The sequence below is a fragment of the Bos mutus genome, chromosome 5 (assembly GCF_027580195.1).
Source record: "Bos mutus isolate GX-2022 chromosome 5, NWIPB_WYAK_1.1, whole genome shotgun sequence".
Taxonomy (NCBI): Eukaryota; Metazoa; Chordata; class Mammalia; order Artiodactyla; family Bovidae; genus Bos; species Bos mutus.
In genome coordinates, this window is record NC_091621.1 from 76,944,733 (window position 1) to 76,951,318 (window position 6,586).

The 6,586-nt window shown below is 43.8% G+C and overlaps 1 non-coding gene across 1 annotated transcript; it reads right to left on the reverse strand.

Annotated features, from left to right (window-relative positions):
* Positions 1–705: 705 nt before the first annotated feature.
* Positions 706–778, reverse strand: TRNAQ-UUG (transfer RNA glutamine (anticodon UUG)). Its single transcript has one exon. It is a non-coding gene; the product is annotated as a tRNA-Gln (tRNA).
* Positions 779–6,586: the final 5,808 nt, after the last annotated feature.

The following is a 6,586-nucleotide window of genomic DNA, read 5'->3' on the forward strand; positions in this document are numbered from 1 at the left end:
CAAAAGTTTAGAAGGCAGCTTAAGATTTGAATCAGCGTTAAGCACTCTTAAATTCAGATGTTCATTTGAGCCTCTCGGGTCTGCCAACCAGCTGGAAACAAAACAAGGGCAGCCTCCCTGTCTGCCTCCTGGCTATCCTGCCCTTGGAGTCATTTCTGGAAGGGCAAAGGAGTCCCACAGTCTCTTGTGCCACAGGGACAGAAACACCACCCAGCTCCTCAGCCCAGCTCCATCACCACAGCAGGCAGGGTAGGCCGGTCATTACTGCATTGGTCAGGAATCGCTCAAAGCCAGTATCAAGCTGGCTGACTGTAAGCAAACTCAGGCATTCAAGGGAAGGTTTTGGAAGGAAATAAGCCAACAAAACAGCACCAGAGACTAAGGGAGCATTCCTTTTCCAGCTCTCTTCCTAAAGAGCTAGCAAGGTGACACAGCCTAAAGTGGGTATTGAGATTATTACCACTATGCCACAGAGTTTCAGGCACCAGGAGGATTTATTCTCTTCCTTCCACCCTTCTTTCCCCTAGAGTATTTTCTCTCTTTCCCATGGTAAACCAAGATTGTCCAGCATGTTAATGTGGACAAACATGTTTGTTCCAAAAATTGCAGTGCCATTCAGAAGCAAGAAAGAGCAACTCTCCCATTAGTCTTTTTTGGGTTTTGTTTTGTTTGTTTGGCCATACTGCATGGCTTGTGGGATCTTAGTTCCCTGATCAGGGACTGAACCTGGGCCCTTGGCAGTCAAAGTGCCAAGTCCTAATCACTGGACCATCAGGGAATTTCCTCATTAGTCTATTTTATAACCTTAGATCAATGCTGCGACCTTCTTATTTTGAAATGTGGGCTCAAAATAATACATTTATAGAACATTGGCGCGTATGAGGTCCAAAGAGCTTTTATCCAATACCCTCATCCTTTCGGTGAACAATAAAGGTCTCGGAGAGGGGAAAAGACCTTCCTACGATCCCACAAAGCTGGTGGCAGAGCCCAAGAGTCTCGGCCCCCAAGCACTCTGTCCAGACTCCAAACTGATGCTCTTGCCAATGCCCCACCACTGTAACAGCCTTTTTGCCTGAATGCCTCCTAGGTGTGTCATGAAGACAAATTATTCTCTGGCTGTATGGTTCTTGAATTGTTTGGATAAACACTGAGTGTCAGTGTGCCTGATGGGCCCTAGTGGGAACTAAAGCTGGGAAGAAATGAAGCCCACCTTGGCAAAAACCATGGACAGAACACTCACCCCAGAGCCCGAGCTCTCTAGACACCCAGCAGGTAAATGACAGAGAGTTAAATCTCATCTATCAGTTAGGCTAAAAGAACAGTTAATTTCACACTTATCCACTTTACAGAAATAGAACCCAAGCTACAAGGCAGAAAGAACAAAAGGAACAGACCAGATACAGAGATTTTTCAGAAATTTTAAGCTACGGAAGAACAAAAAAATTTTTCTTCAAAGAAAATTTGGGGGCAGGGGACTGAAATACATGCAAAGCTTATTTTTAGTGCCCTTTACAGATATAAAGTCATGCTGTTCGTTTAGGAACATAAAAATGCATTATGTATAACTTGTTTCACTCATAAAATTACCATGTTTTTGTATATTGATATATTTAGACTGAGAGAACTGAAAAAAAGTTTTTATCATTTCTTTCTTGGTTATTTTCTTGGGCAAAAGGGAGTTATGGGTTTTTTGGTTGTTTTTTTTTAAGTCCTCAGTGGGAAAACTTTTCAGAATTTTCAGAAACTTTTTACAATACTTACAGATTTTAGAGGATCTTTTAGTTCTTCCAAATCAACTAGCTCAAGTCTTTTTTTTTTTTTCTAATTTTATTTTATTTTTAAACTTTACATAATTGTATTAGTTTTGCCAAATATCAAAATGAATCCGCCACAGGTATACATGTGTTCCCCATCCTGAACCCTCCTCCCTCCTCCCTCCCCATACCATCCCTCTGGGTCGTCCCAGTGCACTAGCCCCAAGCATCCAGTATCGTGCATCGAACCTGGACTGGTAGCTCAAGTCTTTTAGGTCTTCAAGTTGTTGAATTCACATGGGTTCAACCAACATTCTCTCTCCAGGCAAGAGGTTAGCACAACCTGGTTTAGTGATGGTAAACCACTGTGAAACTTTAAAAAGTCCATTTTATCAATAGAAGTCCCACAGATCTGGAATTCGCTTTGCCCTCCAAGGCAAATTTCTTCCCTTCTATCCACTGCAGCACTACCTAGAACACATTTCTAGAAATGAGCAGGAGAAACCATAAGTTTAGACCTGACAGAAGCACACATCCTCTGCTGCTGCTGCTAAGTCACCTCAGTCGTGTCCGAGTCTGTGCGACCCCATAGACAGCAGCCCGCTCAGGCTCCCCCGTTCCTGGGATTCTCCTGGCAAGAACACTGGAGTGGGCTGCCATTTCCTTCTCCAATGCATGAAAGTGAAAAGTGAAAGTGAAGTCGCTCAGTCGTGTCCGACTCTTAGCGACCCCACCAGGCTCCTCCATCCATGGGATTTTCCAGGCAAGAGTACTGGAATGGGGTGCCACTGCCTTCTCCGACACATCCTCTGGAAGGTCTACAAATGGGTGCCTGTCCCTTACTTCAACCACTGTCAACGTTCTAAGTCCTAGTTGTTACATTTGATGATCTGCAGTCATATGTGTGTGATTATCTGATCAACTTCTGACTTCCTCGATAGAGCATAGCTGCCATCCTGGCAGGAGCCAGACCTTCTTGCTGACTATTTTGTCCTGAACACCTATCAATGACAGGAGATGACAGCAGTAAATATGTGCTCACTACCTCTTTTTGACAGCTCTTATTACTAGGGTTTTCCTCTGTACATTGAACTCGTATTACTCTCCCTGTATCTTCCACTCACTGGCTGGATTCTGCCCTCATCCATCCAGACTTCACAAGACACCACTTCAAATATGTGAAGACACGGGTCATTACCAACTCTTCTTTCCTCTAAGCTAAAGATCCTCAGTTTCTTCAGCAGGTCCCTATGTGACATGATATTTTAGATCCTTTGTTATCTAATGGCTCAGATGGTAAAGAATCTGCCTGCAATGCGGGAGACCAAGGTTCAATCCCTGGGTCAGGAAGATCCCCTGGAGAAGGGAATGGCAGCCCACTCCAGTATTCCTGCCTGGAGAATACCATGGACAGAGGAGCCTGGCGGCCTACAGTCCATGGAGTCACAAAGAATCGAACACAACTGAGCGGTTACACTACTACTACTACTACTACTACTATCCTATCACTGCTCTGGTTCTACAGACCCACAGAGCTACCAGGGAAGGGGAGCAGTTATCAGAATACAGGTTATTGACATATTAAATACTCTTCTGTCAAAAATGATTTCAAGGTCCAGGACTAGGCTGGAACTCTGTAATATTCTTCCCGAGAGAGCTGACTGGTGACCAAGACTGCTGGTTAACCCTCAATATATAATACATTCTTCTCTTTCTCTATGACAGTAGGGACTTCCCTGGTGGCTCAGATGGTAAAGCGTTTGCCTACAATGCAGAAGACCCAAGTTCGATCCCAGGGTCAGGAAGATCCTCTAGAGCAGGAAATGGCAACCCAGTCTAGTACTCTTGCCTGGAAAATCCCATGGACGGAGGAGCATGGTAGGCTACAGTCCATGGGGTCGCAAAGAGTCAGACACGACTGAGTGACTTCACTTTTTTTTCTATGGCAGTAGAACCCCTGATTTTCAGCTGGACAAACAGCTGCCTACAGTAAAGGCTCTGTTCCTCAGCCTCTCGTGCTGCTAAGTATCACCACATGAAAAAGTTCTTGTCAATAGAGTGAGTAGGAATGTACTAGACAACCCTTAAGGACCTTCCCTAAGAGGTGGTATACACCTGTACCCTTTGTCCAGCTTCTTTACATTTCTTTTTTTCCTTTTCCTAGAATCTGAATGCCACCATCTTAGACTATGAGCCCAAGATCACACATGGCTGAGAAATAAGGTAAAGAGATCCTGGATCCCTCACACCTTGGGTTGTTTTTTTTGTTTTGTTTTGTTTTGTTTTGTTTTTTTTGGTCACACACAGCCAGATCCTAATGGATAGTCTATTGCTTTGTCTTCAAGTAGTCTTGTTACTGAACCAAAACATAGTATAATTAGACTTGATCTTGCAAGCTGAGGACTCTCCCAGAACTTGTTACTTCCACGGGTGATGGTGGGTAGGGACACGTAGGGTATGACATGCTCTCTAATGGCTTGACTGCAAAGAGGTTCCAAGAGCTGACTCTCTGCCCAGTTTAAAAAAAAAAATGCAAAGTAAAAGAAAGGAAGAGGCGCAAGCATATGAAGAAGGCATAGATGATATTTATGCTTAAGAGGATTAAGCAAAAGAGGATATACTATTTTTCTTCTCCTTCCAAAGTTTTGCTATCTAATGGTTGATTTCAAAGATTACTGAGTCAACAAGACAGCCCCCAGACAGAGAGGCTTACATGGGGACTTACCTGGTAGTCCAGTGGTTAAGACTTTACCTTCCAGTGCAGGCGGGGTGGGTTCAATCCCTGCTTGGGAAACCAAGACCCCACATGCCTCGTAGCCAAAAGCCAAAACATAAAACAGAAGCAATATTGTAACAAATTCAATAAAGACTTTAAAAAATAGTCTACATTAAAAAAAAAAAAAAACAAAAACAGAGAGAGAGAGATGCTCACATGGAAACCACTGAGAAAATGAGCAGCAGGAGCGCCATACCGCCAGTGTGGCTAAGGCTGGAGCCAATGCCATCTCAGAAGATGCCCCATCTTTGTGGGCAGAGGTGACTTGATGGGCTCCCAAAGACTGGAGTTTCAGCTTCCGTGTGACATTTCCTGACTTAACACCAGTTATCTGGTATTTCTTGCTAAAACTAAACTTTTATTACAAAACCATAACAAAAGTATCAGACGCAAATTATGACAGTTCCAAATTTTAAAATATTCCCAGCTATTATGCTTCCGTTTAGAATACAGAAATTCACAAGAGATCATTGTTGCCCGCTAACATTAACAACAAGCTAGAGAAGCTACTAATCATAATTTTAAAATTCATCTGAATGCTTGAGGACACAAGGAAATCTCAAGTAAATGAGAAACAATTGTAGAAAGTGATAAACACTTCTTAGGAGAGACCGTGGCTGTCTTCATCCCTGGCAGAGTGAAAAGGAGGAACAGACAGACAGACTGTTTGAAACCAGTCAAACTTCATAAACTTCTAGCTCTGTGTGGACAAGCTTGACAGATTAGAATCCCAGTGAGCTCTGGCCGCAGAGCAAGTTGACACCACCCACCTGTTCTCCACAGGCCTTCAGTGAGTGAAGGGCAGCAGGCAGAAAGCTGGAGGTGAGACACTACCCCTACTTCCTACCCCACCAAGATGCACAAAGCCCTTTACTACGGCAAGGCAGCACCTGCTAAAGGCCGAGAGTGGGGCTGGAGAGCCAAGGGGAGGCACCTGGGGCACTTCGCTAAGAACCCTGAGGGCAGCAACATTCCCAAGGCTGGAGGTGAGGCTAGAGAGTGGGAAGAGACCCCTCCCAATTTCTCCAGGCCTTCGCTGATTGTAAGCCAGAGTCCCTCAATGGCCGGGGATGGCAGGAGAGCAGAAAGAAATACCTCAGAGGCACCTGAGTCTTTACCAACTATACCTCAGCAGCCTTCCAGAGGCCAGGAAAGCATGGGAGAGCTGAGAGGAACCCCTGCAAAATACTCTGAGACTTCACGGCCTACACTGCCGAGGGGATGGGGGCCAGGTAGAAAGAGATCTCCTTCGAAACTGAAAGCTAGAGGAACAGAGAGCAAAGAAAACTCCCAGACATGCAAAAAAGCTGGCAACTGGCTATGAAATATAAGAACAAGAGTCTACCAGTGTTTAGGTCCAAGCATCTCTGAAAGGAAAGGTCCCCTCCTGCTTTGACCCTGAAGGTAATGGTGAGCTGAGTCTAACTTAAACTATGACGAAGTAACTAAAACTACAACCAAGACCAACCCAAGTTCAGCTACAGAGCAGACCAACTCAGCTCCTTTAGTGGTGTGACCTGCTGCCCCTGCCCCACCAAAAAAAAAAAAGAGAGAGTATATTTTTCTGGAGGTAAATATTATTAATTTTTATCCACTGCTCTTTGTTACACAAAGTCTAGCATACAATTAAGATTTATAAGACATGTGAGGAAACAAGAAAATGTGAACCATGGTTAAGAAAGGAAAGGGTGACTAGAAACAGATCCTGAGATGGATTTCCAGATGTTGGAATGGTCAGACACAGACATCAAAAGAATTACGACAGAGATATTAAAGGATACTGCAGAAATGTTGGGCAACAAGAGTGAACAGCTAGGGAATTTCAGCAGAAAGATGAAAAATATTTTTGAAGACCCAAGTGGAAAGGCTAGAAATAAGTAAATAAATATCAATATCTGAAATTAAGAATTCACTCAGTGGTCTTAAAAATAATTCCAGTATTGCTCACATGGAAAGAATGTGCTGCTAAGGCAACAATGCATAAAACTGACTTGGGTCTTCCAGAAAGGAAATGTTTACAAATGCTTTGCCTCCATTCTTTTTTTTTCTGGCAAAC